Here is a 23,879-nt window from a genome sequence, read left to right as displayed (position 1 = left end):
AAGTTTTAGGCGAAGACAAAGCAAGGCTGCATTGGCCGGGAATCGAACCCGGACCTCCCGCGTGGCAGGCGAGAATCCTACCATTGGACCACCAATGCTCTACGAGGGTGCTGATTGCAGGTCCTGCTTTCTCCTTTTGGTGGGCAGGGAATAAGTGCCTCACAGATAAGTCGCCACATCGATCGCAGAAGAGGACATGAGGTTCCACCGAGACTTGAACTCGGATCACTGGATTCAAAGTCCAGAGTGCTGACCATTACACCATGGAACCTGCACTGTGAGAAGGTTGGTTAGTCTAAAACGCAGTGTTTCACTTTCCTGAGAGCAAGGTGGTAAGATCACTACTTTGTCTCTCTTCTTTTCCACGCAGCTAGTCAGGGACAGTTTTTCGACAAGTCCTCTATGCTTAGGGTTTTTTTCAGTGAGTGTCCCCTTCATGACTACATTTTCCGGATGTTTTAGGCGAAGACCAAGCAATTCTGCATTGGCCGGGAATCGAACCCGGACCTCCCGCGTGGCAGGCGAGAATCCTACCATTGGACCACCAATGCTCTACGAGGGCCCTGATTGCAGGTCCTGCTTTCTCCTTTTTGTGGCCAGGGAATTTGTGACTTACAGAAAAGTCTCCACATCGATCGCAGATGAATACATGAGGATCCACGAGACTTGAACTCTGATCACTGGATTCAAACTCCAGAGTGCTGACCATTACATCCTGGAACCTGCACTGTGAGAAGGTGGATTAGTTGAAAACGCTGTGTCTCACTTTCCTGAGAGAAATGTGGTAAGACGAGGACTTTGTCTCTCTACTTTCCCACATAGCTGGTCAGGGACAGTTTTCGACGAGTCATCTGTGCTTAGGTTTTTATCAGTGAGTGTGCCCTTTATGGCCAACCACATTTTGTGGAAGTTTTAGGCCAAGACGAAGCAAGGCTGCATTGGCCGGGAATCGAACCCGGACCTCCCGCGTGGCAGGCGAGAATCCTACCATTGGACCACCAATGCTCTGCCAGGGCCCTGACTGCAGGTCCTGCTTTCTCCTTTTTGTGGCCAGGGAATATGTGACTTACAGAAAAGTCTCCACATCGATCGGAGAACAAGATATGAGGTTCCACCGAGACTTGAACTCGGATCACTGGATTCAAAGTCCAGAGTGCTGACCATTACACCATGGAACCTGTACTGTGAGAAGGTGAATTCGTAAAAAAAAAAGAAGTGTCTCACTTTCCTTAGAGGAAGCTGGTAAGACCAGCACTTTGTCTCTCTACTTTTCCACACAGCTGGTCATGGACAGTTTTCAACAAGTCCCCTGTGCTTAGGGTTTTTATTCAGTGAGTGTCCCCTTTATGACCACATTTTGTTCAAGTTTTAGGCGAAGACAAAGCAAGGCTGCATTGGCCGGGAATCGAACCCGGACCTCCCGCGTGGCAGGCGAGAATCCTACCATTGGACCACCAATGCTCTACGAGGGCCCCCGATTGAAGGTCCTGCTTTCTCCTTTTTGTGGGCAGGGAATAAGTGACTCACAGACAAGTCGCCACATCGATCGCAGAAGAGGACATGAGGTTCCACCGAGACTTGAACTCGGATCACTGGATTCAAAGTCCAGAGTGCTGACCATTACACCATGGAACCTGCACTGTGAGAAGGTTGGTTAGTCTAAAATGCCGTGTTTCACTTTCCTGAGAGCAAGGTGGTAAGATCAGGACTTTGTCTCTCTACTTTTCCACACAGCTAGTCAGGGACAGTTTTCGACAAGTCCTCTATGCTTAGGGTTTTTTTCAGTGAGTGTCCCCTTCATGACTACATTTTGTGGATGTTTTAGGCGAAGACCAAGCGATTCTGCATTGGCCGGGAATCGAACCCGGACCTCCCGCGTGGCAGGCGAGAATCCTACCATTGGACCACCAATGCTCTACGAGGGCCCTGATTGCAGGTCCTGCTTTCTCCTTTTTGTGGCCAGGGAATTTGTGACTTACAGAAAAGTCTCCACATCGATCGCAGATGAATACATGGGGATCCACGAGACTTGAACTCGGATCACTGGATTCAAACTCCAGAGTGCTGACCATTACATCCTGGAACCTGCACTGTGAGAAGGTGGATTAGTTGAAAACGCTGTGTCTCACTTTCCTGAGAGAAAGGTGGTAAGACGAGGACTTTGTCTCTCTACTTTCCCACATAGCTGGTCAGGGACAGTTTTCGACGAGTCATCTGTGCTTAGGTTTTTATCAGTGAATGTGCCCTTTATGGCCAACCACATTTTGTGGAAGTTTTAGGCCAAGACGAAGCAAGGCTGCATTGGCCGGGAATCGAACCCGGACCTCCCGCGTGGCAGGCGAGAATCCTACCATTGGACCACCAATGCTCTGCCAGGGCCCTGACTGCAGGTCCTGCTTTCTCCTTTTTGTGGCCAGGGAATATGTGACTTACAGAAAAGTCTCCACATCGATCGGAGAACAAGATATGAGGTTCCACCGAGACTTGAACTCGGATCACTGGATTCAAAGTCCAGAGTGCTGACCATTACACCATGGAACCTGTACTGTGAGAAGGTGAATTCGTAAAAAAAAAAGAAGTGTCTCACTTTCCTTAGAGGAAGCTGGTAAGACCAGGACTTTGTCTCTCCTACTTTTCCACACAGCTGGTCATGGACAGTTTTCAACAAGTCCTCTCTGCTTAGGGTTTTTATTCAGTGAGTGTCCCCTTTATGACCACATTTTGTTCAAGTTTTAGGCGAAGACAAAGCAAGGCTGCATTGGCCGGGAATCGAACCCGGACCTCCCGCGTGGCAGGCGAGAATCCTACCATTGGACCACCAATGCTCTACGAGGGTGCTGATTGCAGGTCCTGCTTTCTCCTTTTGGTGGGCAGGGAATAAGTGACTCACAGACAAGTCGCCACATCGATCGCAGAAGAGGACATGAGGTTCCACCGAGACTTGAACTCGGATCACTGGATTCAAAGTCCAGAGTGCTGACCATTACACCATGGAACCTGCACTGTGAGAAGGTTGGTTAGTCTAAAACGCAGTGTTTCACTTTCCTGAGAGCAAGGTGGTAAGATCACTACTTTGTCTCTCTTCTTTTCCACGCAGCTAGTCAGGGACAGTTTTTCGACAAGTCCTCTATGCTTAGGGTTTTTTTCAGTGAGTGTCCCCTTCATGACTACATTTTCCGGATGTTTTAGGCGAAGACCAAGCAATTCTGCATTGGCCGGGAATCGAACCCGGACCTCCCGCGTGGCAGGCGAGAATCCTACCATTGGACCACCAATGCTCTACGAGGGCCCTGATTGCAGGTCCTGCTTTCTCCTTTTTGTGGCCAGGGAATTTGTGACTTACAGAAAAGTCTCCACATCGATCGCAGATGAATACATGAGGATCCACGAGACTTGAACCGTGATCACTGGATTCAAACTCCAGAGTGCTGACCATTACATCCTGGAACCTGCACTGTGAGAAGGTGGATTAGTTGAAAACGCTGTGTCTCACTTTCCTGAGAGAAAGGTGGTAAGACGAGGACTTTGTCTCTCTACTTTCCCACATAGCTGGTCAGGGACAGTTTTCGACGAGTCATCTGTGCTTAGGTTTTTATCAGTGACTGTGCCCTTTATGACCAACCACATTTCGTGGAAGTTTTAGGCCAAGACGAAGCAAGGCTGCATTGGCCGGGAATCGAACCCGGACCTCCCGCGTGGCAGGCGAGAATCCTACCATTGGACCACCAATGCTCTGCCAGGGCCCTGACTGCAGGTCCTGCTTTCTCCTTTTTGTGGCCAGGGAATATGTGACTTACAGAAAAGTCTCCACATCGATCGGAGAACAAGATATGAGGTTCCACCGAGACTTGAACTCGGATCACTGGATTCAAAGTCCAGAGTGCTGACCATTACACCATGGAACCTGTACTGTGAGAAGGTGAATTCGTAAAAAAAAAAGAAGTGTCTCACTTTCCTTAGAGGAAGCTGGTAAGACCAGGACTTTGTCTCTACTTTTCCACACAGCTGGTCATGGACAGTTTTCAACAAGTCCTCTCTGCTTAGGGTTTTTATTCAGTGAGTGTCCCCTTTATGACCACATTTTGTTCAAGTTTTAGGCGAAGACAAAGCAAGGCTGCATTGGCCGGGAATCGAACCCGGACCTCCCGCGTGGCAGGCGAGAATCCTACCATTGGACCACCAATGCTCTACGAGGGTGCTGATTGCAGGTCCTGCTTTCTCCTTTTGGTGGGCAGGGAATAAGTGCCTCACAGATAAGTCGCCACATCGATCGCAGAAGAGGACATGAGGTTCCACCGAGACTTGAACTCGGATCACTGGATTCAAAGTCCAGAGTGCTGACCATTACACCATGGAACCTGCACTGTGAGAAGGTTGGTTAGTCTAAAACGCAGTGTTTCACTTTCCTGAGAGCAAGGTGGTAAGATCACTACTTTGTCTCTCTTCTTTTCCACGCAGCTAGTCAGGGACAGTTTTTCGACAAGTCCTCTATGCTTAGGGTTTTTTTTTCAGTGAGTGTCCCCTTCATGACTACATTTTCCGGATGTTTTAGGCGAAGACCAAGCAATTCTGCATTGGCCGGGAATCGAACCCGGACCTCCCGCGTGGCAGGCGAGAATCCTACCATTGGACCACCAATGCTCTACGAGGGCCCTGATTGCAGGTCCTGCTTTCTCCTTTTTGTGGCCAGGGAATTTGTGACTTACAGAAAAGTCTCCACATCGATCGCAGATGAATACATGAGGATCCACGAGACTTGAACTCGGATCACTGGATTCAAACTCCAGAGTGCTGACCATTACATCCTGGAACCTGCACTGTGAGAAGGTGGATTAGTTGAAAACGCTGTGTCTCACTTTCCTGAGAGAAAGGTGGTAAGACGAGGACTTTGTCTCTCTACTTTCCCACATAGCTGGTCAGGGACAGTTTTCGACGAGTCATCTGTGCTTAGGTTTTTATCAGTGAGTGTGCCCTTTATGACCAACCACATTTTGTGGAAGTTTTAGGCCAAGACGAAGCAAGGCTGCATTGGCCGGGAATCGAACCCGGACCTCCCGCGTGGCAGGCGAGAATCCTACCATTGGACCACCAATGCTCTGCCAGGGCCCTGACTGCAGGTCCTGCTTTCTCCTTTTTGTGGCCAGGGAATATGTGACTTACAGAAAAGTCTCCACATCGATCGGAGAACAAGATATGAGGTTCCACCGAGACTTGAACTCGGATCACTGGATTCAAAGTCCAGAGTGCTGACCATTACACCATGGAACCTGTACTGTGAGAAGGTGAATTCGTAAAAAAAAAGAAGTGTCTCACTTTCCTTAGAGGAAGCTGGTAAGACCAGGACTTTGTCTCTACTTTTCCACACAGCTGGTCATGGACAGTTTTCAACAAGTCCTCTCTGCTTAGGGTTTTTATTCAGTGAGTGTCCCCTTTATGACCACATTTTGTTCAAGTTTTAGGCGAAGACAAAGCAAGGCTGCATTGGCCGGGAATCGAACCCGGACCTCCCGCGTGGCAGGCGAGAATCCTACCATTGGACCACCAATGCTCTACGAGGGTGCTGATTGCAGGTCCTGCTTTCTCCTTTTGGTGGGCAGGGAATAAGTGCCTCACAGATAAGTCGCCACATCGATCGCAGAAGAGGACATGAGGTTCCACCGAGACTTGAACTCGGATCACTGGATTCAAAGTCCAGAGTGCTGACCATTACACCATGGAACCTGCACTGTGAGAAGGTTGGTTAGTCTAAAACGCAGTGTTTCACTTTCCTGAGAGCAAGGTGGTAAGATCACTACTTTGTCTCTCTTCTTTTCCACGCAGCTAGTCAGGGACAGTTTTTCGACAAGTCCTCTATGCTTAGGGTTTTTTTTTCAGTGAGTGTCCCCTTCATGACTACATTTTCCGGATGTTTTAGGCGAAGACCAAGCAATTCTGCATTGGCCGGGAATCGAACCCGGACCTCCCGCGTGGCAGGCGAGAATCCTACCATTGGACCACCAATGCTCTACGAGGGCCCTGATTGCAGGTCCTGCTTTCTCCTTTTTGTGGCCAGGGAATTTGTGACTTACAGAAAAGTCTCCACATCGATCGCAGATGAATACATGAGGATCCACGAGACTTGAACTCGGATCACTGGATTCAAACTCCAGAGTGCTGACCATTACATCCTGGAACCTGCACTGTGAGAAGGTGGATTAGTTGAAAACGCTGTGTCTCACTTTCCTGAGAGAAAGGTGGTAAGACGAGGACTTTGTCTCTCTACTTTCCCACATAGCTGGTCAGGGACAGTTTTCGACGAGTCATCTGTGCTTAGGTTTTTATCAGTGAGTGTGCCCTTTATGACCAACCACATTTTGTGGAAGTTTTAGGCCAAGACGAAGCAAGGCTGCATTGGCCGGGAATCGAACCCGGACCTCCCGCGTGGCAGGCGAGAATCCTACCATTGGACCACCAATGCTCTACCAGGGCCCTGACTGCAGGTCCTGCTTTCTCCTTTTTGTGGCCAGGGAATATGTGACTTACAGAAAAGTCTCCACATCGATCGCAGAAGAGGACATGAGGTTCCACCGAGACTTGAACTCGGATCACTGGATTCAAAGTCCAGAGTGCTGACCATTACACCATGGAACCTGCACTGTGAGAAGGTTGGTTAGTCTAAAATGCCGTGTCTCACTTTCCTTAGAGGAAGCTGGTAAGACCAGGACTTTGTCTCTCTTCTTTTCCACGCAGCTAGTCAGGGACAGTTTTTCGACAAGTCCTCTATGCTTAGGGTTTTTTTTTTCAGTGAGTGTCCCCTTTATGACCACATTTTGTTCAAGGTTTAGGCGAAGACAAAGCAAGGCTGCATTGGCCGGGGAATCGAAACCTCCCGCGTGGCAGGCGAGAATCCTACATTGGACCCGCAGGGCCCTGATTGCAGGTCACTGCTTTCTCCTTTTTGTGGCTGTGATTAAGAGTCTCCACATCGATCGCAGATGAATACATGAGGATCCACGAGACTTGAACCGGATCACGATTCAAACTCCAGAGTGCTGACCATCCTGGAACATGCACTTTGAGAAGGTGGATTAGTTGAAAACGCTGTGTCTCACTTTCCTGAGAGAAAGGTGGTAAGACGAGGACTTTGTCTCTCTACTTTTCCACGCAGCTAGTCAGGGACAGTTTTTCGACAAGTCATCTGTGCTTAGTTTTTTATCAGTGAGTGTGCCCTTTATGGCCAACCACATTTCGTGGAAGTTTTTAGGCGGACGAAGCAAGGCTGCATTGGCCAGGGAATCGAACCCGGACCTGTGGCAGGCCGAGAATCCTACCATGGACCACTCAATGCTCTGCCAAGCAGGTCCTGCTTTCTCCTTTTTGTGGCCAGGGAATATGTGACTTACAGAAAAGTCTCCACATCGATCGGAGAAGAAGACATGAGGTTCCACCGAGACTTGAACTCGGATCACTGGATTCAAAGTCCAGAGTGCTGACCATTACACCATGGAACCTGTACTGTGAGAAGGTGAATTCGTAAAAAAAAAAGAAGTGTCTCACTTTCCTTAGAGGAAGCTGGTAAGACCAGGACTTTGTCTCTCTACTTTTCCACACAGCTGGTCATGGACAGTTTTCAACAAGTCCTCTCTGCTTAGGGTTTTTATTCAGTGAGTGTCCCCTTTATGACCACATTTTGTTCAAGTTTTAGGCGAAGACAAAGCAAGGCTGCATTGGCCGGGAATCGAACCCGGACCTCCCGCGTGGCAGGCGAGAATCCTACCATTGGACCACCAATGCTCTACGAGGGTGCTGATTGCAGGTCCTGCTTTCTCCTTTTGGTGGGCAGGGAATAAGTGCCTCACAGATAAGTCGCCACATCGATCGCAGAAGAGGACATGAGGTTCCACCGAGACTTGAACTCGGATCACTGGATTCAAAGTCCAGAGTGCTGACCATTACACCATGGAACCTGCACTGTGAGAAGGTTGGTTAGTCTAAAACGCAGTGTTTCACTTTCCTGAGAGCAAGGTGGTAAGATCACTACTTTGTCTCTCTTCTTTTCCACGCAGCTAGTCAGGGACAGTTTTTCGACAAGTCCTCTATGCTTAGGTTTTTATCAGTGAGTGTGCCCTTTATGGCCAACCACATTTTCCGGATGTTTTAGGCGAAGACCAAGCAATTCTGCATTGGCCGGGAATCGAACCCGGACCTCCCGCGTGGCAGGCGAGAATCCTACCATTGGACCACCAATGCTCTACGAGGGCCCTGATTGCAGGTCCTGCTTTCTCCTTTTTGTGGCCAGGGAATTTGTGACTTACAGAAAAGTCTCCACATCGATCGCAGATGAATACATGAGGATCCACGAGACTTGAACTCGGATCACTGGATTCAAACTCCAGAGTGCTGACCATTACATCCTGGAACCTGCACTGTGAGAAGGTGGATTAGTTGAAAACGCTGTGTCTCACTTTCCTGAGAGAAAGGTGGTAAGACGAGGACTTTGTCTCTCTACTTTCCCACATAGCTGGTCAGGGACAGTTTTCGACGAGTCATCTGTGCTTAGGTTTTTATCAGTGAGTGTGCCCTTTATGACCAACCACATTTTGTGGAAGTTTTAGGCCAAGACGAAGCAAGGCTGCATTGGCCGGGAATCGAACCCGGACCTCCCGCGTGGCAGGCGAGAATCCTACCATTGGACCACCAATGCTCTGCCAGGGCCCTGACTGCAGGTCCTGCTTTCTCCTTTTTGTGGCCAGGGAATATGTGACTTACAGAAAAGTCTCCACATCGATCGGAGAACAAGATATGAGGTTCCACCGAGACTTGAACTCGGATCACTGGATTCAAAGTCCAGAGTGCTGACCATTACACCATGGAACCTGCACTGTGAGAAGGTTGGTTAGTCTAAAATGCCGTGTTTCACTTTCCTGAGAGCAAGGTGGTAAGATCAGGACTTTGTCTCTCTACTTTTCCACACAGCTAGTCAGGGACAGTTTTCGACAAGTCCTCTATGCTTAGGGTTTTTTTCAGTGAGTGTCCCCTTCATGACTACATTTTGTGGATGTTTTAGGCGAAGACCAAGCGATTCTGCATTGGCCGGGAATCGAACCCGGACCTCCCGCGTGGCAGGCGAGAATCCTACCATTGGACCACCAATGCTCTACGAGGGCCCTGATTGCAGGTCCTGCTTTCTCCTTTTTGTGGCCAGGGAATTTGTGACTTACAGAAAAGTCTCCACATCGATCGCAGATGAATACATGGGGATCCACGAGACTTGAACTCGGATCACTGGATTCAAACTCCAGAGTGCTGACCATTACATCCTGGAACCTGCACTTTGAGAAGGTGGATTAGTTGAAAACGCTGTGTCTCACTTTCCTGAGAGAAAGGTGGTAAGACGAGGACTTTGTCTCTCTACTTTCCCACATGGCTGGTCAGGGACAGTTTTCGACAAGTCATCTGTGCTTAGGTTTTTATCAGTGAGTGTGTGCCCTTTATGGCCAACCACATTTTGTGGAAGTTTTAGGCCAAGACGAAGCAAGGCTGCATTGGCCGGGAATCGAACCCGGACCTCCCGCGTGGCAGGCGAGAATCCTACCATTGGACCACCAATGCTCTGCCAGGGCCCTGACTGCAGGTCCTGCTTTCTCCTTTTTGTGGCCAGGGAATATGTGACTTACAGAAAAGTCTCCACATCGATCGGAGAACAAGATATGAGGTTCCACCGAGACTTGAACTCGGATCACTGGATTCAAAGTCCAGAGTGCTGACCATTACACCATGGAACCTGTACTGTGAGAAGGTGAATTCGTAAAAAAAAAAGAAGTGTCTCACTTTCCTTAGAGGAAGCTGGTAAGACCAGGACTTTGTCTCTACTTTTCCACACAGCTGGTCATGGACAGTTTTCAACAAGTCCTCTCTGCTTAGGGTTTTTATTCAGTGAGTGTCCCCTTTATGACCACATTTTGTTCAAGTTTTAGGCGAAGACAAAGCAAGGCTGCATTGGCCGGGAATCGAACCCGGACCTCCCGCGTGGCAGGCGAGAATCCTACCATTGGACCACCAATGCTCTACGAGGGTGCTGATTGCAGGTCCTGCTTTCTCCTTTTGGTGGGCAGGGAATAAGTGCCTCACAGATAAGTCGCCACATCGATCGCAGAAGAGGACATGAGGTTCCACCGAGACTTGAACTCGGATCACTGGATTCAAAGTCCAGAGTGCTGACCATTACACCATGGAACCTGCACTGTGAGAAGGTTGGTTAGTCTAAAACGCAGTGTTTCACTTTCCTGAGAGCAAGGTGGTAAGATCGCTACTTTGTCTCTCTTCTTTTCCACGCAGCTAGTCAGGGACAGTTTTTCGACAAGTCCTCTATGCTTAGGGTTTTTTTTTCAGTGAGTGTCCCCTTCATGACTACATTTTCCGGATGTTTTAGGCGAAGACCAAGCAATTCTGCATTGGCCGGGAATCGAACCCGGACCTCCCGCGTGGCAGGCGAGAATCCTACCATTGGACCACCAATGCTCTACGAGGGCCCTGATTGCAGGTCCTGCTTTCTCCTTTTTGTGGCCAGGGAATTTGTGACTTACAGAAAAGTCTCCACATCGATCGCAGATGAATACATGAGGATCCACGAGACTTGAACTCGGATCACTGGATTCAAACTCCAGAGTGCTGACCATTACACCATGGAACCTGCACTGTGAGAAGGTTGGTTAGTCTAAAACGCAGTGTTTCACTTTCCTGAGAGCAAGGTGGTAAGATCACTACTTTGTCTCTCTTCTTTTCCACGCAGCTAGTCAGGGACAGTTTTTCGACAAGTCCTCTATGCTTAGGGTTTTTTTTTCAGTGAGTGTCCCCTTCATGACTACATTTTCCGGATGTTTTAGGCGAAGACCAAGCAATTCTGCATTGGCCGGGAATCGAACCCGGACCTCCCGCGTGGCAGGCGAGAATCCTACCATTGGACCACCAATGCTCTACGAGGGCCCTGATTGCAGGTCCTGCTTTCTCCTTTTTGTGGCCAGGGAATTTGTGACTTACAGAAAAGTCTCCACATCGATCGCAGATGAATACATGAGGATCCACGAGACTTGAACTCGGATCACTGGATTCAAACTCCAGAGTGCTGACCATTACATCCTGGAACCTGCACTGTGAGAAGGTGGATTAGTTGAAAACGCTGTGTCTCACTTTCCTGAGAGAAAGGTGGTAAGACGAGGACTTTGTCTCTCTACTTTCCCACATAGCTGGTCAGGGACAGTTTTCGACGAGTCATCTGTGCTTAGGTTTTTATCAGTGAGTGTGCCCTTTATGACCAACCACATTTTGTGGAAGTTTTAGGCCAAGACGAAGCAAGGCTGCATTGGCCGGGAATCGAACCCGGACCTCCCGCGTGGCAGGCGAGAATCCTACCATTGGACCACCAATGCTCTACCAGGGCCCTGACTGCAGGTCCTGCTTTCTCCTTTTTGTGGCCAGGGAATATGTGACTTACAGAAAAGTCTCCACATCGATCGGAGAAGAAGACATGAGGTTCCACCGAGACTTGAACTCGGATCACTGGATTCAAAGTCCAGAGTGCTGACCATTACACCATGGAACCTGCACTGTGAGAAGGTTGGTTAGTCTAAAACGCAGTGTTTCACTTTCCTGAGAGCAAGGTGGTAAGATCACTACTTTGTCTCTCTTCTTTTCCACGCAGCTAGTCAGGGACAGTTTTCGACAAGTCCTCTATGCTTAGGGTTTTTTTCAGTGAGTGTCCCCTTCATGACTACATTTTGTGGATGTTTTAGGCGAAGACCAAGCGATTCTGCATTGGCCGGGAATCGAACCCGGACCTCCCGCGTGGCAGGCGAGAATCCTACCATTGGACCACCAATGCTCTACGAGGGCCCTGATTGCAGGTCCTGCTTTCTCCTTTTTGTGGCCAGGGAATTTGTGACTTACAGAAAAGTCTCCACATCGATCGCAGATGAATACATGGGGATCCACGAGACTTGAACTCGGATCACTGGATTCAAACTCCAGAGTGCTGACCATTACATCCTGGAACCTGCACTTTGAGAAGGTGGATTAGTTGAAAACGCTGTGTCTCACTTTCCTGAGAGAAAGGTGGTAAGACGAGGACTTTGTCTCTCTACTTTCCCACATGGCTGGTCAGGGACAGTTTTCGACAAGTCATCTGTGCTTAGGTTTTTATCAGTGAGTGTGCCCTTTATGGCCAACCACATTTTGTGGAAGTTTTAGGCCAAGACGAAGCAAGGCTGCATTGGCCGGGAATCGAACCCGGACCTCCCGCGTGGCAGGCGAGAATCCTACCATTGGACCACCAATGCTCTGCCAGGGCCCTGACTGCAGGTCCTGCTTTCTCCTTTTTGTGGCCAGGGAATATGTGACTTACAGAAAAGTCTCCACATCGATCGGAGAACAAGATATGAGGTTCCACCGAGACTTGAACTCGGATCACTGGATTCAAAGTCCAGAGTGCTGACCATTACACCATGGAACCTGTACTGTGAGAAGGTGAATTCGTAAAAAAAAAAGAAGTGTCTCACTTTCCTTAGAGGAAGCTGGTAAGACCAGGACTTTGTCTCTCTACTTTTCCACACAGCTGGTCATGGACAGTTTTCAACAAGTCCTCTCTGCTTAGGGTTTTTATTCAGTGAGTGTCCCCTTTATGACCACATTTTGTTCAAGTTTTAGGCGAAGACAAAGCAAGGCTGCATTGGCCGGGAATCGAACCCGGACCTCCCGCGTGGCAGGCGAGAATCCTACCATTGGACCACCAATGCTCTACGAGGGTGCTGATTGCAGGTCCTGCTTTCTCCTTTTTGTGGGCAGGGAATAAGTGACTCACAGACAAGTCGCCACATCGATCGCAGAAGAGGACATGAGGTTCCACCGAGACTTGAACTCGGATCACTGGATTCAAAGTCCAGAGTGCTGACCATTACACCATGGAACCTGCACTGTGAGAAGGTTGGTTAGTCTAAAACGCAGTGTTTCACTTTCCTGAGAGCAAGGTGGTAAGATCACTACTTTGTCTCTCTTCTTTTCCACGCAGCTAGTCAGGGACAGTTTTTCGACAAGTCCTCTATGCTTAGGGTTTTTTTCAGTGAGTGTCCCCTTCATGACTACATTTTGTGGATGTTTTAGGCGAAGACCAAGCAATTCTGCATTGGCCGGGAATCGAACCCGGACCTCCCGCGTGGCAGGCGAGAATCCTACCATTGGACCACCAATGCTCTACGAGGGCCCTGATTGCAGGTCCTGCTTTCTCCTTTTTGTGGCCAGGGAATTTGTGACTTACAGAAAAGTCTCCACATCGATCGCAGATGAATACATGGGGATCCACGAGACTTGAACTCGGATCACTGGATTCAAACTCCAGAGTGCTGACCATTACATCCTGGAACCTGCACTTTGAGAAGGTGGATTAGTTGAAAACGCTGTGTCTCACTTTCCTGAGAGAAAGGTGGTAAGACGAGGACTTTGTCTCTCTACTTTCCCACATGGCTGGTCAGGGACAGTTTTCGACAAGTCATCTGTGCTTAGGTTTTTATCAGTGAGTGTGCCCTTTATGGCCAACCACATTTTGTGGAAGTTTTAGGCCAAGACGAAGCAAGGCTGCATTGGCCGGGAATCGAACCCGGACCTCCCGCGTGGCAGGCGAGAATCCTACCATTGGACCACCAATGCTCTGCCAGGGCCCTGACTGCAGGTCCTGCTTTCTCCTTTTTGTGGCCAGGGAATATGTGACTTACAGAAAAGTCTCCACATCGATCGGAGAACAAGATATGAGGTTCCACCGAGACTTGAACTCGGATCACTGGATTCAAAGTCCAGAGTGCTGACCATTACACCATGGAACCTGTACTGTGAGAAGGTGAATTCGTAAAAAAAAAGAAGTGTCTCACTTTCCTTAGAGGAAGCTGGTAAGACCAGGACTTTGTCTCTCTACTTTTCCACACAGCTGGTCATGGACAGTTTTCAACAAGTCCTCTCTGCTTAGGGTTTTTATTCAGTGAGTGTCCCCTTTATGACCACATTTTGTTCAAGTTTTAGGCGAAGACAAAGCAAGGCTGCATTGGCCGGGAATCGAACCCGGACCTCCCGCGTGGCAGGCGAGAATCCTACCATTGGACCACCAATGCTCTACGAGGGCCCTGATTGCAGGTCCTGCTTTCTCCTTTTTGTGGGCAGGGAATAAGTGACTCACAGACAAGTCGCCACATCGATCGCAGAAGAGGACATGAGGTTCCACCGAGACTTGAACTCGGATCACTGGATTCAAAGTCCAGAGTGCTGACCATTACACCATGGAACCTGCACTGTGAGAAGGTTGGTTAGTCTAAAACGCAGTGTTTCACTTTCCTGAGAGCAAGGTGGTAAGATCACTACTTTGTCTCTCTTCTTTTCCACGCAGCTAGTCAGGGACAGTTTTTCGACAAGTCCTCTATGCTTAGGGTTTTTTTCAGTGAGTGTCCCCTTCATGACTACATTTTCCGGATGTTTTAGGCGAAGACCAAGCAATTCTGCATTGGCCGGGAATCGAACCCGGACCTCCCGCGTGGCAGGCGAGAATCCTACCATTGGACCACCAATGCTCTACGAGGGCCCTGATTGCAGGTCCTGCTTTCTCCTTTTTGTGGCCAGGGAATTTGTGACTTACAGAAAAGTCTCCACATCGATCGCAGATGAATACATGAGGATCCACGAGACTTGAACTCGGATCACTGGATTCAAACTCCAGAGTGCTGACCATTACATCCTGGAACCTGCACTGTGAGAAGGTGGATTAGTTGAAAACGCTGTGTCTCACTTTCCTGAGAGAAAGGTGGTAAGACGAGGACTTTGTCTCTCTACTTTCCCACATAGCTGGTCAGGGACAGTTTTCGACGAGTCATCTGTGCTTAGGTTTTTATCAGTGAGTGTGCCCTTTATGACCAACCACATTTTGTGGAAGTTTTAGGCCAAGACGAAGCAAGGCTGCATTGGCCGGGAATCGAACCCGGACCTCCCGCGTGGCAGGCGAGAATCCTACCATTGGACCACCAATGCTCTACCAGGGCCCTGACTGCAGGTCCTGCTTTCTCCTTTTTGTGGCCAGGGAATATGTGACTTACAGAAAAGTCTCCACATCGATCGGAGAACAAGATATGAGGTTCCACCGAGACTTGAACTCGGATCACTGGATTCAAAGTCCAGAGTGCTGACCATTACACCATGGAACCTGTACTGTGAGAAGGTGAATTCGTAAAAAAAAAAGAAGTGTCTCACTTTCCTTAGAGGAAGCTGGTAAGACCAGGACTTTGTCTCTCTACTTTTCCACACAGCTGGTCATGGACAGTTTTCAACAAGTCCTCTCTGCTTAGGGTTTTTATTCAGTGAGTGTCCCCTTTATGACCACATTTTGTTCAAGTTTTAGGCGAAGACAAAGCAAGGCTGCATTGGCCGGGAATCGAACCCGGACCTCCCGCGTGGCAGGCGAGAATCCTACCATTGGACCACCAATGCTCTACGAGGGTGCTGATTGCAGGTCCTGCTTTCTCCTTTTGGTGGGCAGGGAATAAGTGCCTCACAGATAAGTCGCCACATCGATCGCAGAAGAGGACATGAGGTTCCACCGAGACTTGAACTCGGATCACTGGATTCAAAGTCCAGAGTGCTGACCATTACACCATGGAACCTGCACTGTGAGAAGGTTGGTTAGTCTAAAACGCAGTGTTTCACTTTCCTGAGAGCAAGGTGGTAAGATCACTACTTTGTCTCTCTTCTTTTCCACGCAGCTAGTCAGGGACAGTTTTTCGACAAGTCCTCTATGCTTAGGGTTTTTTTTTCAGTGAGTGTCCCCTTCATGACTACATTTTCCGGATGTTTTAGGCGAAGACCAAGCAATTCTGCATTGGCCGGGAATCGAACCCGGACCTCCCGCGTGGCAGGCGAGAATCCTACCATTGGACCACCAATGCTCTACGAGGGCCCTGATTGCAGGTCCTGCTTTCTCCTTTTTGTGGCCAGGGAATTTGTGACTTACAGAAAAGTCTCCACATCGATCGCAGATGAATACATGAGGATCCACGAGACTTGAACTCTGATCACTGGATTCAAACTCCAGAGTGCTGACCATTACATCCTGGAACCTGCACTGTGAGAAGGTGGATTAGTTGAAAACGCTGTGTCTCACTTTCCTGAGAGAAAGGTGGTAAGACGAGGACTTTGTCTCTCTACTTTCCCACATAGCTGGTCAGGGACAGTTTTCGACGAGTCATCTGTGCTTAGGTTTTTATCAGTGAGTGTGCCGTTTATGGCCAATCACATTTGGGGAAGTTTTAGGCCAAGACGAAGCAAGGCTGCATTGGCCGGGAATCGAACCCGGACCTCCCGCGTGGCAGGCGAGAATCCTACCATTGGACCACCAATGCTCTGCCAGGGCCCTGACTGCAGGTCCTGCTTTCTCCTTTTTGTGGCCAGGGAATATGTGACTTACAGAAAAGTCTCCACATCGATCGGAGAACAAGATATGAGGTTCCACCGAGACTTGAACTCGGATCACTGGATTCAAAGTCCAGAGTGCTGACCATTACACCATGGAACCTGTACTGTGAGAAGGTGAATTCGTAAAAAAAAAAGAAGTGTCTCACTTTCCTTAGAGGAAGCTGGTAAGACCAGGACTTTGTCTCTCTACTTTTCCACACAGCTGGTCATGGACAGTTTTCAACAAGTCCTCTCTGCTTAGGGTTTTTATTCAGTGAGTGTCCCCTTTATGACCACATTTTGTTCAAGTTTTAGGCGAAGACAAAGCAAGGCTGCATTGGCCGGGAATCGAACCCGGACCTCCCGCGTGGCAGGCGAGAATCCTACCATTGGACCACCAATGCTCTACGAGGGTGCTGATTGCAGGTCCTGCTTTCTCCTTTTGGTGGGCAGGGAATAAGTGCCTCACAGATAAGTCGCCACATCGATCGCAGAAGAGGACATGAGGTTCCACCGAGACTTGAACTCGGATCACTGGATTCAAAGTCCAGAGTGCTGACCATTACACCATGGAACCTGCACTGTGAGAAGGTTGGTTAGTCTAAAACGCAGTGTTTCACTTTCCTGAGAGCAAGGTGGTAAGATCACTACTTTGTCTCTCTTCTTTTCCACGCAGCTAGTCAGGGACAGTTTTTCGACAAGTCCTCTATGCTTAGGGTTTTTTTTTCAGTGAGTGTCCCCTTCATGACTACATTTTCCGGATGTTTTAGGCGAAGACCAAGCAATTCTGCATTGGCCGGGAATCGAACCCGGACCTCCCGCGTGGCAGGCGAGAATCCTACCATTGGACCACCAATGCTCTACGAGGGCCCTGATTGCAGGTCCTGCTTTCTCCTTTTTGTGGCCAGGGAATTTGTGACTTACAGAAAAGTCTCCACATCGATCGCAGATGAATACATGAGGATCCACGAGACTTGAACCGTGATCACTGGATTCAAACTCCAGAGTGCTGACCATTACATCCTGGAACCTGCACTGTGAGAAGGTGGATTAGTTGAAAACGCTGTGTCTCACTTTCCTGAGAGAAAGGTGGTAAGACGAGGACTTTGTCTCTCTACTTTCCCACATAGCTGGTCAGGGACAGTTTTCGACGAGTCATCTGTGCTTAGGTTTTTATCAGTGAGTGTGCCCTTTATGACCAACCACATTTTGTGGAAGTTTTAGGCCAAGACGAAGCAAGGCTGCATTGGCCGGGAATCGAACCCGGACCTCCCGCGTGGCAGGCGAGAATCCTACCATTGGACCACCAATGCTCTGCCAGGGCCCTGACTGCAGGTCCTGCTTTCTCCTTTTTGTGGCCAGGGAATATGTGACTTACAGAAAAGTCTCCACATCGATCGGAGAACAAGATATGAGGTTCCACCGAGACTTGAACTCGGATCACTGGATTCAAAGTCCAGAGTGCTGACCATTACACCATGGAACCTGTACTGTGAGAAGGTGAATTCGTAAAAAAAAAAGAAGTGTCTCACTTTCCTTAGAGGAAGCTGGTAAGACCAGGACTTTGTCTCTACTTTTCCACACAGCTGGTCATGGACAGTTTTCAACAAGTCCTCTCTGCTTAGGGTTTTTATTCAGTGAGTGTCCCCTTTATGACCACATTTTGTTCAAGTTTTAGGCGAAGACAAAGCAAGGCTGCATTGGCCGGGAATCGAACCCGGACCTCCCGCGTGGCAGGCGAGAATCCTACCATTGGACCACCAATGCTCTACGAGGGTGCTGATTGCAGGTCCTGCTTTCTCCTTTTGGTGGGCAGGGAATAAGTGCCTCACAGATAAGTCGCCACATCGATCGCAGAAGAGGACATGAGGTTCCACCGAGACTTGAACTCGGATCACTGGATTCAAAGTCCAGAGTGCTGACCATTACACCATGGAACCTGCACTGTGAGAAGGTTGGTTAGTCTAAAACGCAGTGTTTCACTTTCCTGAGAGCAAGGTGGTAAGATCACTACTTTGTCTCTCTTCTTTTCCACGCAGCTAGTCAGGGACAGTTTTTCGACAAGTCCTCTATGCTTAGGGTTTTTTTTTCAGTGAGTGTCCCCTTCATGACTACATTTTCCGGATGTTTTAGGCGAAGACCAAGCAATTCTGCATTGGCCGGGAATCGAACCCGGACCTCCCGCGTGGCAGGCGAGAATCCTACCATTGGACCACCAATGCTCTACGAGGGCCCTGATTGCAGGTCCTGCTTTCTCCTTTTTGTGGCCAGGGAATTTGTGACTTACAGAAAAGTCTCCACATCGATCGCAGATGAATACATGAGGATCCACGAGACTTGAACCGTGATCACTGGATTCAAACTCCAGAGTGCTGACCATTACATCCTGGAACCTGCACTGTGAGAAGGTGGATTAGTTGAAAACGCTGTGTCTCACTTTCCTGAGAGAAAGGTGGTAAGACGAGGACTTTGTCTCTCTACTTTCCCACATAGCTGGTCAGGGACAGTTTTCGACGAGTCATCTGTGCTTAGGTTTTTATCAGTGAATGTGCCCTTTATGGCCAACCATATTTTGTGGAAGTTTTAGGCCAAGACGAAGCAAGGCTGCATTGGCCGGGAATCGAACCCGGACCTCCCGCGTGGCAGGCGAGAATCCTACCATTGGACCACCAATGCTCTGCCAGGGCCCTGACTGCAGGTCCTGCTTTCTCCTTTTTGTGGCCAGGGAATATGTGACTTACAGAAAAGTCTCCACATCGATCGGAGAACAAGATATGAGGTTCCACCGAGACTTGAACTCGGATCACTGGATTCAAAGTCCAGAGTGCTGACCATTACACCATGGAACCTGTACTGTGAGAAGGTGAATTCGTAAAAAAAAAAGAAGTGTCTCACTTTCCTTAGAGGAAGCTGGTAAGACCAGGACTTTGTCTCTCTACTTTTCCACACAGCTGGTCATGGACAGTTTTCAACAAGTCCTCTCTGCTTAGGGTTTTTATTCAGTGAGTGTCCCCTTTATGACCACATTTTGTTCAAGTTTTAGGCGAAGACAAAGCAAGGCTGCATTGGCCGGGAATCGAACCCGGACCTCCCGCGTGGCAGGCGAGAATCCTACCATTGGACCACCAATGCTCTACGAGGGTGCTGATTGCAGGTCCTGCTTTCTCCTTTTGGTGGGCAGGGAATAAGTGCCTCACAGATAAGTCGCCACATCGATCGCAGAAGAGGACATGAGGTTCCACCGAGACTTGAACTCGGATCACTGGATTCAAAGTCCAGAGTGCTGACCATTACACCATGGAACCTGCACTGTGAGAAGGTTGGTTAGTCTAAAACGCAGTGTTTCACTTTCCTGAGAGCAAGGTGGTAAGATCACTACTTTGTCTCTCTTCTTTTCCACGCAGCTAGTCAGGGACAGTTTTTCGACAAGTCCTCTATGCTTAGGGTTTTTTTCAGTGAGTGTCCCCTTCATGACTACATTTTCCGGATGTTTTAGGCGAAGACCAAGCAATTCTGCATTGGCCGGGAATCGAACCCGGACCTCCCGCGTGGCAGGCGAGAATCCTACCATTGGACCACCAATGCTCTACGAGGGCCCTGATTGCAGGTCCTGCTTTCTCCTTTTTGTGGCCAGGGAATTTGTGACTTACAGAAAAGTCTCCACATCGATCGCAGATGAATACATGAGGATCCACGAGACTTGAACCGTGATCACTGGATTCAAACTCCAGAGTGCTGACCATTACATCCTGGAACCTGCACTGTGAGAAGGTGGATTAGTTGAAAACGCTGTGTCTCACTTTCCTGAGAGAAAGGTGGTAAGACGAGGACTTTGTCTCTCTACTTTCCCACATAGCTGGTCAGGGACAGTTTTCGACGAGTCATCTGTGCTTAGGTTTTTATCAGTGAGTGTGCCCTTTATGACCAACCACATTTTGTGGAAGTTTTAGGCCAAGACGAAGCAAGGCTGCATTGGCCGGGAATCGAACCCGGACCTCCCGCGTGGCAGGCGAGAATCCTACCATTGGACCACCAATGCTCTACCAGGGCCCTGACTGCAGGTCCTGCTTTCTCCTTTTTGTGGCCAGGGAATATGTGACTTACAGAAAAGTCTCCACATCGATCGGAGAACAAGATATGAGGTTCCACCGAGACTTGAACTCGGATCACTGGATTCAAAGTCCAGAGTGCTGACCATTACACCATGGAACCTGTACTGTGAGAAGGTGAATTCGTAAAAAAAAAAGAAGTGTCTCACTTTCCTTAGAGGAAGCTGGTAAGACCAGGACTTTGTCTCTCTACTTTTCCACACAGCTGGTCATGGACAGTTTTCAACAAGTCCTCTCTGCTTAGGGTTTTTATTCAGTGAGTGTCCCCTTTATGACCACATTTTGTTCAAGTTTTAGGCGAAGACAAAGCAAGGCTGCATTGGCCGGGAATCGAACCCGGACCTCCCGCGTGGCAGGCGAGAATCCTACCATTGGACCACCAATGCTCTACGAGGGTGCTGATTGCAGGTCCTGCTTTCTCCTTTTGGTGGGCAGGGAATAAGTGCCTCACAGATAAGTCGCCACATCGATCGCAGAAGAGGACATGAGGTTCCACCGAGACTTGAACTCGGATCACTGGATTCAAAGTCCAGAGTGCTGACCATTACACCATGGAACCTGCACTGTGAGAAGGTTGGTTAGTCTAAAACGCAGTGTTTCACTTTCCTGAGAGCAAGGTGGTAAGATCACTACTTTGTCTCTCTTCTTTTCCACGCAGCTAGTCAGGGACAGTTTTTCGACAAGTCCTCTATGCTTAGGGTTTTTTTTTCAGTGAGTGTCCCCTTCATGACTACATTTTCCGGATGTTTTAGGCGAAGACCAAGCAATTCTGCATTGGCCGGGAATCGAACCCGGACCTCCCGCGTGGCAGGCGAGAATCCTACCATTGGACCACCAATGCTCTACGAGGGCCCTGATTGCAGGTCCTGCTTTCTCCTTTTTGTGGCCAGGGAATTTGTGACTTACAGAAAAGTCTCCACATCGATCGCAGATGAATACATGAGGATCCACGAGACTTGAACCGTGATCACTGGATTCAAACTCCAGAGTGCTGACCATTACATCCTGGAACCTGCACTGTGAGAAGGTGGATTAGTTGAAAACGCTGTGTCTCACTTTCCTGAGAGAAAGGTGGTAAGACGAGGACTTTGTCTCTCTACTTTCCCACATAGCTGGTCAGGGACAGTTTTCGACGAGTCATCTGTGCTTAGGTTTTTATCAGTGAGTGTGCCCTTTATGACCAACCACATTTTGTGGAAGTTTTAGGCCAAGACGAAGCAAGGCTGCATTGGCCGGGAATCGAACCCGGACCTCCCGCGTGGCAGGCGAGAATCCTACCATTGGACCACCAATGCTCTACCAGGGCCCTGACTGCAGGTCCTGCTTTCTCCTTTTTGTGGCCAGGGAATATGTGACTTACAGAAAAGTCTCCACATCGATCGGAGAACAAGATATGAGGTTCCACCGAGACTTGAACTCGGATCACTGGATTCAAAGTCCAGAGTGCTGACCATTACACCATGGAACCTGTACTGTGAGAAGGTGAATTCGTAAAAAAAAAGAAGTGTCTCACTTTCCTTAGAGGAAGCTGGTAAGACCAGGACTTTGTCTCTCTACTTTTCCACACAGCTGGTCATGGACAGTTTTCAACAAGTCCTCTCTGCTTAGGGTTTTTATTCAGTGAGTGTCCCCTTTATGACCACATTTTGTTCAAGTTTTAGGCGAAGACAAAGCAAGGCTGCATTGGCCGGGAATCGAACCCGGACCTCCCGCGTGGCAGGCGAGAATCCTACCATTGGACCACCAATGCTCTACGAGGGTGCTGATTGCAGGTCCTGCTTTCTCCTTTTTGTGGGCAGGGAATAAGTGACTCACAGACAAGTCGCCACATCGATCGCAGAAGAGGACATGAGGTTCCACCGAGACTTGAACTCGGATCACTGGATTCAAAGTCCAGAGTGCTGACCATTACACCATGGAACCTGCACTGTGAGAAGGTTGGTTAGTCTAAAACGCAGTGTTTCACTTTCCTGAGAGCAAGGTGGTAAGATCACTACTTTGTCTCTCTTCTTTTCCACGCAGCTAGTCAGGGACAGTTTTTCGACAAGTCCTCTATGCTTAGGGTTTTTTTCAGTGAGTGTCCCCTTCATGACTACATTTTCCGGATGTTTTAGGCGAAGACCAAGCAATTCTGCATTGGCCGGGAATCGAACCCGGACCTCCCGCGTGGCAGGCGAGAATCCTACCATTGGACCACCAATGCTCTACGAGGGCCCTGATTGCAGGTCCTGCTTTCTCCTTTTTGTGGCCAGGGAATTTGTGACTTACAGAAAAGTCTCCACATCGATCGCAGATGAATACATGAGGATCCACGAGACTTGAACTCGGATCACTGGATTCAAACTCCAGAGTGCTGACCATTACATCCTGGAACCTGCACTGTGAGAAGGTGGATTAGTTGAAAACGCTGTGTCTCACTTTCCTGAGAGAAAGGTGGTAAGACGAGGACTTTGTCTCTCTACTTTCCCACATAGCTGGTCAGGGACAGTTTTCGACGAGTCATCTGTGCTTAGGTTTTTATCAGTGAGTGTGCCCTTTATGACCAACCACATTTTGTGGAAGTTTTAGGCCAAGACGAAGCAAGGCTGCATTGGCCGGGAATCGAACCCGGACCTCCCGCGTGGCAGGCGAGAATCCTACCATTGGACCACCAATGCTCTACCAGGGCCCTGACTGCAGGTCCTGCTTTCTCCTTTTTGTGGCCAGGGAATATGTGACTTACAGAAAAGTCTCCACATCGATCGGAGAACAAGATATGAGGTTCCACCGAGACTTGAACTCGGATCACTGGATTCAAAGTCCAGAGTGCTGACCATTACACCATGGAACCTGTACTGTGAGAAGGTGAATTCGTAAAAAAAAAAGAAGTGTCTCACTTTCCTTAGAGGAAGCTGGTAAGACCAGGACTTTGTCTCTCTACTTTTCCACACAGCTGGTCATGGACAGTTTTCAACAAGTCCTCTCTGCTTAGGGTTTTTATTCAGTGAGTGTCCCCTTTATGACCACATTTTGTTCAAGTTTTAGGCGAAGACAAAGCAAGGCTGCATTGGCCGGGAATCGAACCCGGACCTCCCGCGTGGCAGGCGAGAATCCTACCATTGGACCACCAATGCCCTACGAGGGCGCTGATTGCAGGTCCTGCTTTCTCCTTTTGGTGGGCAGGGAATAAGTGCCTCACAGATAAGTCGCCACATCGATCGCAGAAGAGGACATGAGGTTCCACCGAGACTTGAACTCGGATCACTGGATTCAAAGTCCAGAGTGCTGACCATTACACCATGGAACCTGCACTGTGAGAAGGTTGGTTAAACAGGC

General features: G+C 49.0%; 74 non-coding genes across 74 annotated transcripts; all 74 read right to left on the bottom strand.

Annotated features, from left to right (window-relative positions):
- Positions 1-27: 27 nt before the first annotated feature.
- Positions 28-98, bottom strand: trnag-gcc (transfer RNA glycine (anticodon GCC)). The gene has a single exon. It is a non-coding gene; the product is annotated as a tRNA-Gly (tRNA).
- A 101-nt stretch (positions 99-199) lies between these two features.
- On the bottom strand, positions 200-271 carry trnaq-uug (transfer RNA glutamine (anticodon UUG)). Its single transcript has one exon. It is a non-coding gene; the product is annotated as a tRNA-Gln (tRNA).
- A 209-nt stretch (positions 272-480) lies between these two features.
- trnag-gcc (transfer RNA glycine (anticodon GCC)) lies at positions 481-551 on the bottom strand. Its single transcript has one exon. It is a non-coding gene; the product is annotated as a tRNA-Gly (tRNA).
- Positions 552-934: 383 nt separating this feature from the next.
- trnag-gcc (transfer RNA glycine (anticodon GCC)) lies at positions 935-1,005 on the bottom strand. The gene has a single exon. It is a non-coding gene; the product is annotated as a tRNA-Gly (tRNA).
- A 101-nt stretch (positions 1,006-1,106) lies between these two features.
- Positions 1,107-1,178, bottom strand: trnaq-uug (transfer RNA glutamine (anticodon UUG)). The gene has a single exon. It is a non-coding gene; the product is annotated as a tRNA-Gln (tRNA).
- A 212-nt stretch (positions 1,179-1,390) lies between these two features.
- On the bottom strand, positions 1,391-1,461 carry trnag-gcc (transfer RNA glycine (anticodon GCC)). The gene has a single exon. It is a non-coding gene; the product is annotated as a tRNA-Gly (tRNA).
- A 102-nt stretch (positions 1,462-1,563) lies between these two features.
- trnaq-uug (transfer RNA glutamine (anticodon UUG)) lies at positions 1,564-1,635 on the bottom strand. Its single transcript has one exon. It is a non-coding gene; the product is annotated as a tRNA-Gln (tRNA).
- Positions 1,636-1,843: 208 nt separating this feature from the next.
- Positions 1,844-1,914, bottom strand: trnag-gcc (transfer RNA glycine (anticodon GCC)). The gene has a single exon. It is a non-coding gene; the product is annotated as a tRNA-Gly (tRNA).
- A 383-nt stretch (positions 1,915-2,297) lies between these two features.
- Positions 2,298-2,368, bottom strand: trnag-gcc (transfer RNA glycine (anticodon GCC)). The gene has a single exon. It is a non-coding gene; the product is annotated as a tRNA-Gly (tRNA).
- A 101-nt stretch (positions 2,369-2,469) lies between these two features.
- Positions 2,470-2,541, bottom strand: trnaq-uug (transfer RNA glutamine (anticodon UUG)). Its single transcript has one exon. It is a non-coding gene; the product is annotated as a tRNA-Gln (tRNA).
- A 213-nt stretch (positions 2,542-2,754) lies between these two features.
- Positions 2,755-2,825, bottom strand: trnag-gcc (transfer RNA glycine (anticodon GCC)). Its single transcript has one exon. It is a non-coding gene; the product is annotated as a tRNA-Gly (tRNA).
- A 101-nt stretch (positions 2,826-2,926) lies between these two features.
- Positions 2,927-2,998, bottom strand: trnaq-uug (transfer RNA glutamine (anticodon UUG)). Its single transcript has one exon. It is a non-coding gene; the product is annotated as a tRNA-Gln (tRNA).
- Positions 2,999-3,207: 209 nt separating this feature from the next.
- trnag-gcc (transfer RNA glycine (anticodon GCC)) lies at positions 3,208-3,278 on the bottom strand. The gene has a single exon. It is a non-coding gene; the product is annotated as a tRNA-Gly (tRNA).
- A 383-nt stretch (positions 3,279-3,661) lies between these two features.
- Positions 3,662-3,732, bottom strand: trnag-gcc (transfer RNA glycine (anticodon GCC)). Its single transcript has one exon. It is a non-coding gene; the product is annotated as a tRNA-Gly (tRNA).
- Positions 3,733-3,833: 101 nt separating this feature from the next.
- On the bottom strand, positions 3,834-3,905 carry trnaq-uug (transfer RNA glutamine (anticodon UUG)). The gene has a single exon. It is a non-coding gene; the product is annotated as a tRNA-Gln (tRNA).
- Positions 3,906-4,115: 210 nt separating this feature from the next.
- Positions 4,116-4,186, bottom strand: trnag-gcc (transfer RNA glycine (anticodon GCC)). The gene has a single exon. It is a non-coding gene; the product is annotated as a tRNA-Gly (tRNA).
- A 101-nt stretch (positions 4,187-4,287) lies between these two features.
- Positions 4,288-4,359, bottom strand: trnaq-uug (transfer RNA glutamine (anticodon UUG)). The gene has a single exon. It is a non-coding gene; the product is annotated as a tRNA-Gln (tRNA).
- Positions 4,360-4,570: 211 nt separating this feature from the next.
- On the bottom strand, positions 4,571-4,641 carry trnag-gcc (transfer RNA glycine (anticodon GCC)). The gene has a single exon. It is a non-coding gene; the product is annotated as a tRNA-Gly (tRNA).
- A 383-nt stretch (positions 4,642-5,024) lies between these two features.
- trnag-gcc (transfer RNA glycine (anticodon GCC)) lies at positions 5,025-5,095 on the bottom strand. Its single transcript has one exon. It is a non-coding gene; the product is annotated as a tRNA-Gly (tRNA).
- Positions 5,096-5,196: 101 nt separating this feature from the next.
- trnaq-uug (transfer RNA glutamine (anticodon UUG)) lies at positions 5,197-5,268 on the bottom strand. The gene has a single exon. It is a non-coding gene; the product is annotated as a tRNA-Gln (tRNA).
- Positions 5,269-5,477: 209 nt separating this feature from the next.
- trnag-gcc (transfer RNA glycine (anticodon GCC)) lies at positions 5,478-5,548 on the bottom strand. The gene has a single exon. It is a non-coding gene; the product is annotated as a tRNA-Gly (tRNA).
- Positions 5,549-5,649: 101 nt separating this feature from the next.
- Positions 5,650-5,721, bottom strand: trnaq-uug (transfer RNA glutamine (anticodon UUG)). The gene has a single exon. It is a non-coding gene; the product is annotated as a tRNA-Gln (tRNA).
- Positions 5,722-5,932: 211 nt separating this feature from the next.
- trnag-gcc (transfer RNA glycine (anticodon GCC)) lies at positions 5,933-6,003 on the bottom strand. The gene has a single exon. It is a non-coding gene; the product is annotated as a tRNA-Gly (tRNA).
- A 383-nt stretch (positions 6,004-6,386) lies between these two features.
- Positions 6,387-6,457, bottom strand: trnag-gcc (transfer RNA glycine (anticodon GCC)). Its single transcript has one exon. It is a non-coding gene; the product is annotated as a tRNA-Gly (tRNA).
- A 101-nt stretch (positions 6,458-6,558) lies between these two features.
- Positions 6,559-6,630, bottom strand: trnaq-uug (transfer RNA glutamine (anticodon UUG)). Its single transcript has one exon. It is a non-coding gene; the product is annotated as a tRNA-Gln (tRNA).
- Positions 6,631-7,418: 788 nt separating this feature from the next.
- Positions 7,419-7,490, bottom strand: trnaq-uug (transfer RNA glutamine (anticodon UUG)). The gene has a single exon. It is a non-coding gene; the product is annotated as a tRNA-Gln (tRNA).
- A 212-nt stretch (positions 7,491-7,702) lies between these two features.
- trnag-gcc (transfer RNA glycine (anticodon GCC)) lies at positions 7,703-7,773 on the bottom strand. The gene has a single exon. It is a non-coding gene; the product is annotated as a tRNA-Gly (tRNA).
- Positions 7,774-7,874: 101 nt separating this feature from the next.
- trnaq-uug (transfer RNA glutamine (anticodon UUG)) lies at positions 7,875-7,946 on the bottom strand. Its single transcript has one exon. It is a non-coding gene; the product is annotated as a tRNA-Gln (tRNA).
- Positions 7,947-8,158: 212 nt separating this feature from the next.
- On the bottom strand, positions 8,159-8,229 carry trnag-gcc (transfer RNA glycine (anticodon GCC)). The gene has a single exon. It is a non-coding gene; the product is annotated as a tRNA-Gly (tRNA).
- A 383-nt stretch (positions 8,230-8,612) lies between these two features.
- Positions 8,613-8,683, bottom strand: trnag-gcc (transfer RNA glycine (anticodon GCC)). The gene has a single exon. It is a non-coding gene; the product is annotated as a tRNA-Gly (tRNA).
- Positions 8,684-8,784: 101 nt separating this feature from the next.
- trnaq-uug (transfer RNA glutamine (anticodon UUG)) lies at positions 8,785-8,856 on the bottom strand. Its single transcript has one exon. It is a non-coding gene; the product is annotated as a tRNA-Gln (tRNA).
- A 208-nt stretch (positions 8,857-9,064) lies between these two features.
- trnag-gcc (transfer RNA glycine (anticodon GCC)) lies at positions 9,065-9,135 on the bottom strand. Its single transcript has one exon. It is a non-coding gene; the product is annotated as a tRNA-Gly (tRNA).
- Positions 9,136-9,520: 385 nt separating this feature from the next.
- On the bottom strand, positions 9,521-9,591 carry trnag-gcc (transfer RNA glycine (anticodon GCC)). Its single transcript has one exon. It is a non-coding gene; the product is annotated as a tRNA-Gly (tRNA).
- Positions 9,592-9,692: 101 nt separating this feature from the next.
- On the bottom strand, positions 9,693-9,764 carry trnaq-uug (transfer RNA glutamine (anticodon UUG)). The gene has a single exon. It is a non-coding gene; the product is annotated as a tRNA-Gln (tRNA).
- A 210-nt stretch (positions 9,765-9,974) lies between these two features.
- On the bottom strand, positions 9,975-10,045 carry trnag-gcc (transfer RNA glycine (anticodon GCC)). The gene has a single exon. It is a non-coding gene; the product is annotated as a tRNA-Gly (tRNA).
- A 101-nt stretch (positions 10,046-10,146) lies between these two features.
- Positions 10,147-10,218, bottom strand: trnaq-uug (transfer RNA glutamine (anticodon UUG)). Its single transcript has one exon. It is a non-coding gene; the product is annotated as a tRNA-Gln (tRNA).
- Positions 10,219-10,429: 211 nt separating this feature from the next.
- Positions 10,430-10,500, bottom strand: trnag-gcc (transfer RNA glycine (anticodon GCC)). The gene has a single exon. It is a non-coding gene; the product is annotated as a tRNA-Gly (tRNA).
- Positions 10,501-10,883: 383 nt separating this feature from the next.
- On the bottom strand, positions 10,884-10,954 carry trnag-gcc (transfer RNA glycine (anticodon GCC)). The gene has a single exon. It is a non-coding gene; the product is annotated as a tRNA-Gly (tRNA).
- A 383-nt stretch (positions 10,955-11,337) lies between these two features.
- Positions 11,338-11,408, bottom strand: trnag-gcc (transfer RNA glycine (anticodon GCC)). Its single transcript has one exon. It is a non-coding gene; the product is annotated as a tRNA-Gly (tRNA).
- A 101-nt stretch (positions 11,409-11,509) lies between these two features.
- On the bottom strand, positions 11,510-11,581 carry trnaq-uug (transfer RNA glutamine (anticodon UUG)). The gene has a single exon. It is a non-coding gene; the product is annotated as a tRNA-Gln (tRNA).
- Positions 11,582-11,789: 208 nt separating this feature from the next.
- Positions 11,790-11,860, bottom strand: trnag-gcc (transfer RNA glycine (anticodon GCC)). The gene has a single exon. It is a non-coding gene; the product is annotated as a tRNA-Gly (tRNA).
- A 383-nt stretch (positions 11,861-12,243) lies between these two features.
- On the bottom strand, positions 12,244-12,314 carry trnag-gcc (transfer RNA glycine (anticodon GCC)). Its single transcript has one exon. It is a non-coding gene; the product is annotated as a tRNA-Gly (tRNA).
- Positions 12,315-12,415: 101 nt separating this feature from the next.
- Positions 12,416-12,487, bottom strand: trnaq-uug (transfer RNA glutamine (anticodon UUG)). Its single transcript has one exon. It is a non-coding gene; the product is annotated as a tRNA-Gln (tRNA).
- Positions 12,488-12,699: 212 nt separating this feature from the next.
- trnag-gcc (transfer RNA glycine (anticodon GCC)) lies at positions 12,700-12,770 on the bottom strand. Its single transcript has one exon. It is a non-coding gene; the product is annotated as a tRNA-Gly (tRNA).
- A 101-nt stretch (positions 12,771-12,871) lies between these two features.
- On the bottom strand, positions 12,872-12,943 carry trnaq-uug (transfer RNA glutamine (anticodon UUG)). The gene has a single exon. It is a non-coding gene; the product is annotated as a tRNA-Gln (tRNA).
- A 209-nt stretch (positions 12,944-13,152) lies between these two features.
- trnag-gcc (transfer RNA glycine (anticodon GCC)) lies at positions 13,153-13,223 on the bottom strand. Its single transcript has one exon. It is a non-coding gene; the product is annotated as a tRNA-Gly (tRNA).
- A 383-nt stretch (positions 13,224-13,606) lies between these two features.
- trnag-gcc (transfer RNA glycine (anticodon GCC)) lies at positions 13,607-13,677 on the bottom strand. The gene has a single exon. It is a non-coding gene; the product is annotated as a tRNA-Gly (tRNA).
- Positions 13,678-13,778: 101 nt separating this feature from the next.
- trnaq-uug (transfer RNA glutamine (anticodon UUG)) lies at positions 13,779-13,850 on the bottom strand. Its single transcript has one exon. It is a non-coding gene; the product is annotated as a tRNA-Gln (tRNA).
- Positions 13,851-14,061: 211 nt separating this feature from the next.
- Positions 14,062-14,132, bottom strand: trnag-gcc (transfer RNA glycine (anticodon GCC)). Its single transcript has one exon. It is a non-coding gene; the product is annotated as a tRNA-Gly (tRNA).
- Positions 14,133-14,233: 101 nt separating this feature from the next.
- Positions 14,234-14,305, bottom strand: trnaq-uug (transfer RNA glutamine (anticodon UUG)). Its single transcript has one exon. It is a non-coding gene; the product is annotated as a tRNA-Gln (tRNA).
- Positions 14,306-14,514: 209 nt separating this feature from the next.
- trnag-gcc (transfer RNA glycine (anticodon GCC)) lies at positions 14,515-14,585 on the bottom strand. The gene has a single exon. It is a non-coding gene; the product is annotated as a tRNA-Gly (tRNA).
- A 383-nt stretch (positions 14,586-14,968) lies between these two features.
- Positions 14,969-15,039, bottom strand: trnag-gcc (transfer RNA glycine (anticodon GCC)). The gene has a single exon. It is a non-coding gene; the product is annotated as a tRNA-Gly (tRNA).
- Positions 15,040-15,140: 101 nt separating this feature from the next.
- Positions 15,141-15,212, bottom strand: trnaq-uug (transfer RNA glutamine (anticodon UUG)). Its single transcript has one exon. It is a non-coding gene; the product is annotated as a tRNA-Gln (tRNA).
- A 212-nt stretch (positions 15,213-15,424) lies between these two features.
- On the bottom strand, positions 15,425-15,495 carry trnag-gcc (transfer RNA glycine (anticodon GCC)). The gene has a single exon. It is a non-coding gene; the product is annotated as a tRNA-Gly (tRNA).
- A 101-nt stretch (positions 15,496-15,596) lies between these two features.
- Positions 15,597-15,668, bottom strand: trnaq-uug (transfer RNA glutamine (anticodon UUG)). The gene has a single exon. It is a non-coding gene; the product is annotated as a tRNA-Gln (tRNA).
- Positions 15,669-15,879: 211 nt separating this feature from the next.
- Positions 15,880-15,950, bottom strand: trnag-gcc (transfer RNA glycine (anticodon GCC)). The gene has a single exon. It is a non-coding gene; the product is annotated as a tRNA-Gly (tRNA).
- A 382-nt stretch (positions 15,951-16,332) lies between these two features.
- On the bottom strand, positions 16,333-16,403 carry trnag-gcc (transfer RNA glycine (anticodon GCC)). The gene has a single exon. It is a non-coding gene; the product is annotated as a tRNA-Gly (tRNA).
- Positions 16,404-16,504: 101 nt separating this feature from the next.
- Positions 16,505-16,576, bottom strand: trnaq-uug (transfer RNA glutamine (anticodon UUG)). Its single transcript has one exon. It is a non-coding gene; the product is annotated as a tRNA-Gln (tRNA).
- A 212-nt stretch (positions 16,577-16,788) lies between these two features.
- Positions 16,789-16,859, bottom strand: trnag-gcc (transfer RNA glycine (anticodon GCC)). The gene has a single exon. It is a non-coding gene; the product is annotated as a tRNA-Gly (tRNA).
- A 101-nt stretch (positions 16,860-16,960) lies between these two features.
- Positions 16,961-17,032, bottom strand: trnaq-uug (transfer RNA glutamine (anticodon UUG)). The gene has a single exon. It is a non-coding gene; the product is annotated as a tRNA-Gln (tRNA).
- A 211-nt stretch (positions 17,033-17,243) lies between these two features.
- trnag-gcc (transfer RNA glycine (anticodon GCC)) lies at positions 17,244-17,314 on the bottom strand. Its single transcript has one exon. It is a non-coding gene; the product is annotated as a tRNA-Gly (tRNA).
- A 383-nt stretch (positions 17,315-17,697) lies between these two features.
- On the bottom strand, positions 17,698-17,768 carry trnag-gcc (transfer RNA glycine (anticodon GCC)). Its single transcript has one exon. It is a non-coding gene; the product is annotated as a tRNA-Gly (tRNA).
- Positions 17,769-17,869: 101 nt separating this feature from the next.
- Positions 17,870-17,941, bottom strand: trnaq-uug (transfer RNA glutamine (anticodon UUG)). The gene has a single exon. It is a non-coding gene; the product is annotated as a tRNA-Gln (tRNA).
- Positions 17,942-18,151: 210 nt separating this feature from the next.
- Positions 18,152-18,222, bottom strand: trnag-gcc (transfer RNA glycine (anticodon GCC)). Its single transcript has one exon. It is a non-coding gene; the product is annotated as a tRNA-Gly (tRNA).
- Positions 18,223-18,323: 101 nt separating this feature from the next.
- Positions 18,324-18,395, bottom strand: trnaq-uug (transfer RNA glutamine (anticodon UUG)). The gene has a single exon. It is a non-coding gene; the product is annotated as a tRNA-Gln (tRNA).
- Positions 18,396-18,606: 211 nt separating this feature from the next.
- On the bottom strand, positions 18,607-18,677 carry trnag-gcc (transfer RNA glycine (anticodon GCC)). The gene has a single exon. It is a non-coding gene; the product is annotated as a tRNA-Gly (tRNA).
- Positions 18,678-19,232: 555 nt separating this feature from the next.
- trnaq-uug (transfer RNA glutamine (anticodon UUG)) lies at positions 19,233-19,304 on the bottom strand. The gene has a single exon. It is a non-coding gene; the product is annotated as a tRNA-Gln (tRNA).
- Positions 19,305-19,688: 384 nt separating this feature from the next.
- trnaq-uug (transfer RNA glutamine (anticodon UUG)) lies at positions 19,689-19,760 on the bottom strand. The gene has a single exon. It is a non-coding gene; the product is annotated as a tRNA-Gln (tRNA).
- An 835-nt stretch (positions 19,761-20,595) lies between these two features.
- Positions 20,596-20,667, bottom strand: trnaq-uug (transfer RNA glutamine (anticodon UUG)). The gene has a single exon. It is a non-coding gene; the product is annotated as a tRNA-Gln (tRNA).
- Positions 20,668-21,051: 384 nt separating this feature from the next.
- Positions 21,052-21,123, bottom strand: trnaq-uug (transfer RNA glutamine (anticodon UUG)). Its single transcript has one exon. It is a non-coding gene; the product is annotated as a tRNA-Gln (tRNA).
- An 837-nt stretch (positions 21,124-21,960) lies between these two features.
- Positions 21,961-22,032, bottom strand: trnaq-uug (transfer RNA glutamine (anticodon UUG)). Its single transcript has one exon. It is a non-coding gene; the product is annotated as a tRNA-Gln (tRNA).
- A 383-nt stretch (positions 22,033-22,415) lies between these two features.
- Positions 22,416-22,487, bottom strand: trnaq-uug (transfer RNA glutamine (anticodon UUG)). Its single transcript has one exon. It is a non-coding gene; the product is annotated as a tRNA-Gln (tRNA).
- An 835-nt stretch (positions 22,488-23,322) lies between these two features.
- On the bottom strand, positions 23,323-23,394 carry trnaq-uug (transfer RNA glutamine (anticodon UUG)). The gene has a single exon. It is a non-coding gene; the product is annotated as a tRNA-Gln (tRNA).
- Positions 23,395-23,778: 384 nt separating this feature from the next.
- On the bottom strand, positions 23,779-23,850 carry trnaq-uug (transfer RNA glutamine (anticodon UUG)). The gene has a single exon. It is a non-coding gene; the product is annotated as a tRNA-Gln (tRNA).
- Positions 23,851-23,879: the final 29 nt, after the last annotated feature.

Source organism: Engraulis encrasicolus, unplaced genomic scaffold (genome assembly GCF_034702125.1).
Source record: "Engraulis encrasicolus isolate BLACKSEA-1 unplaced genomic scaffold, IST_EnEncr_1.0 scaffold_247_np1212, whole genome shotgun sequence".
NCBI lineage: Eukaryota > Metazoa > Chordata > Actinopteri > Clupeiformes > Engraulidae > Engraulis > Engraulis encrasicolus.
This window is presented reverse-complemented; position numbering and strand designations above follow the sequence as displayed.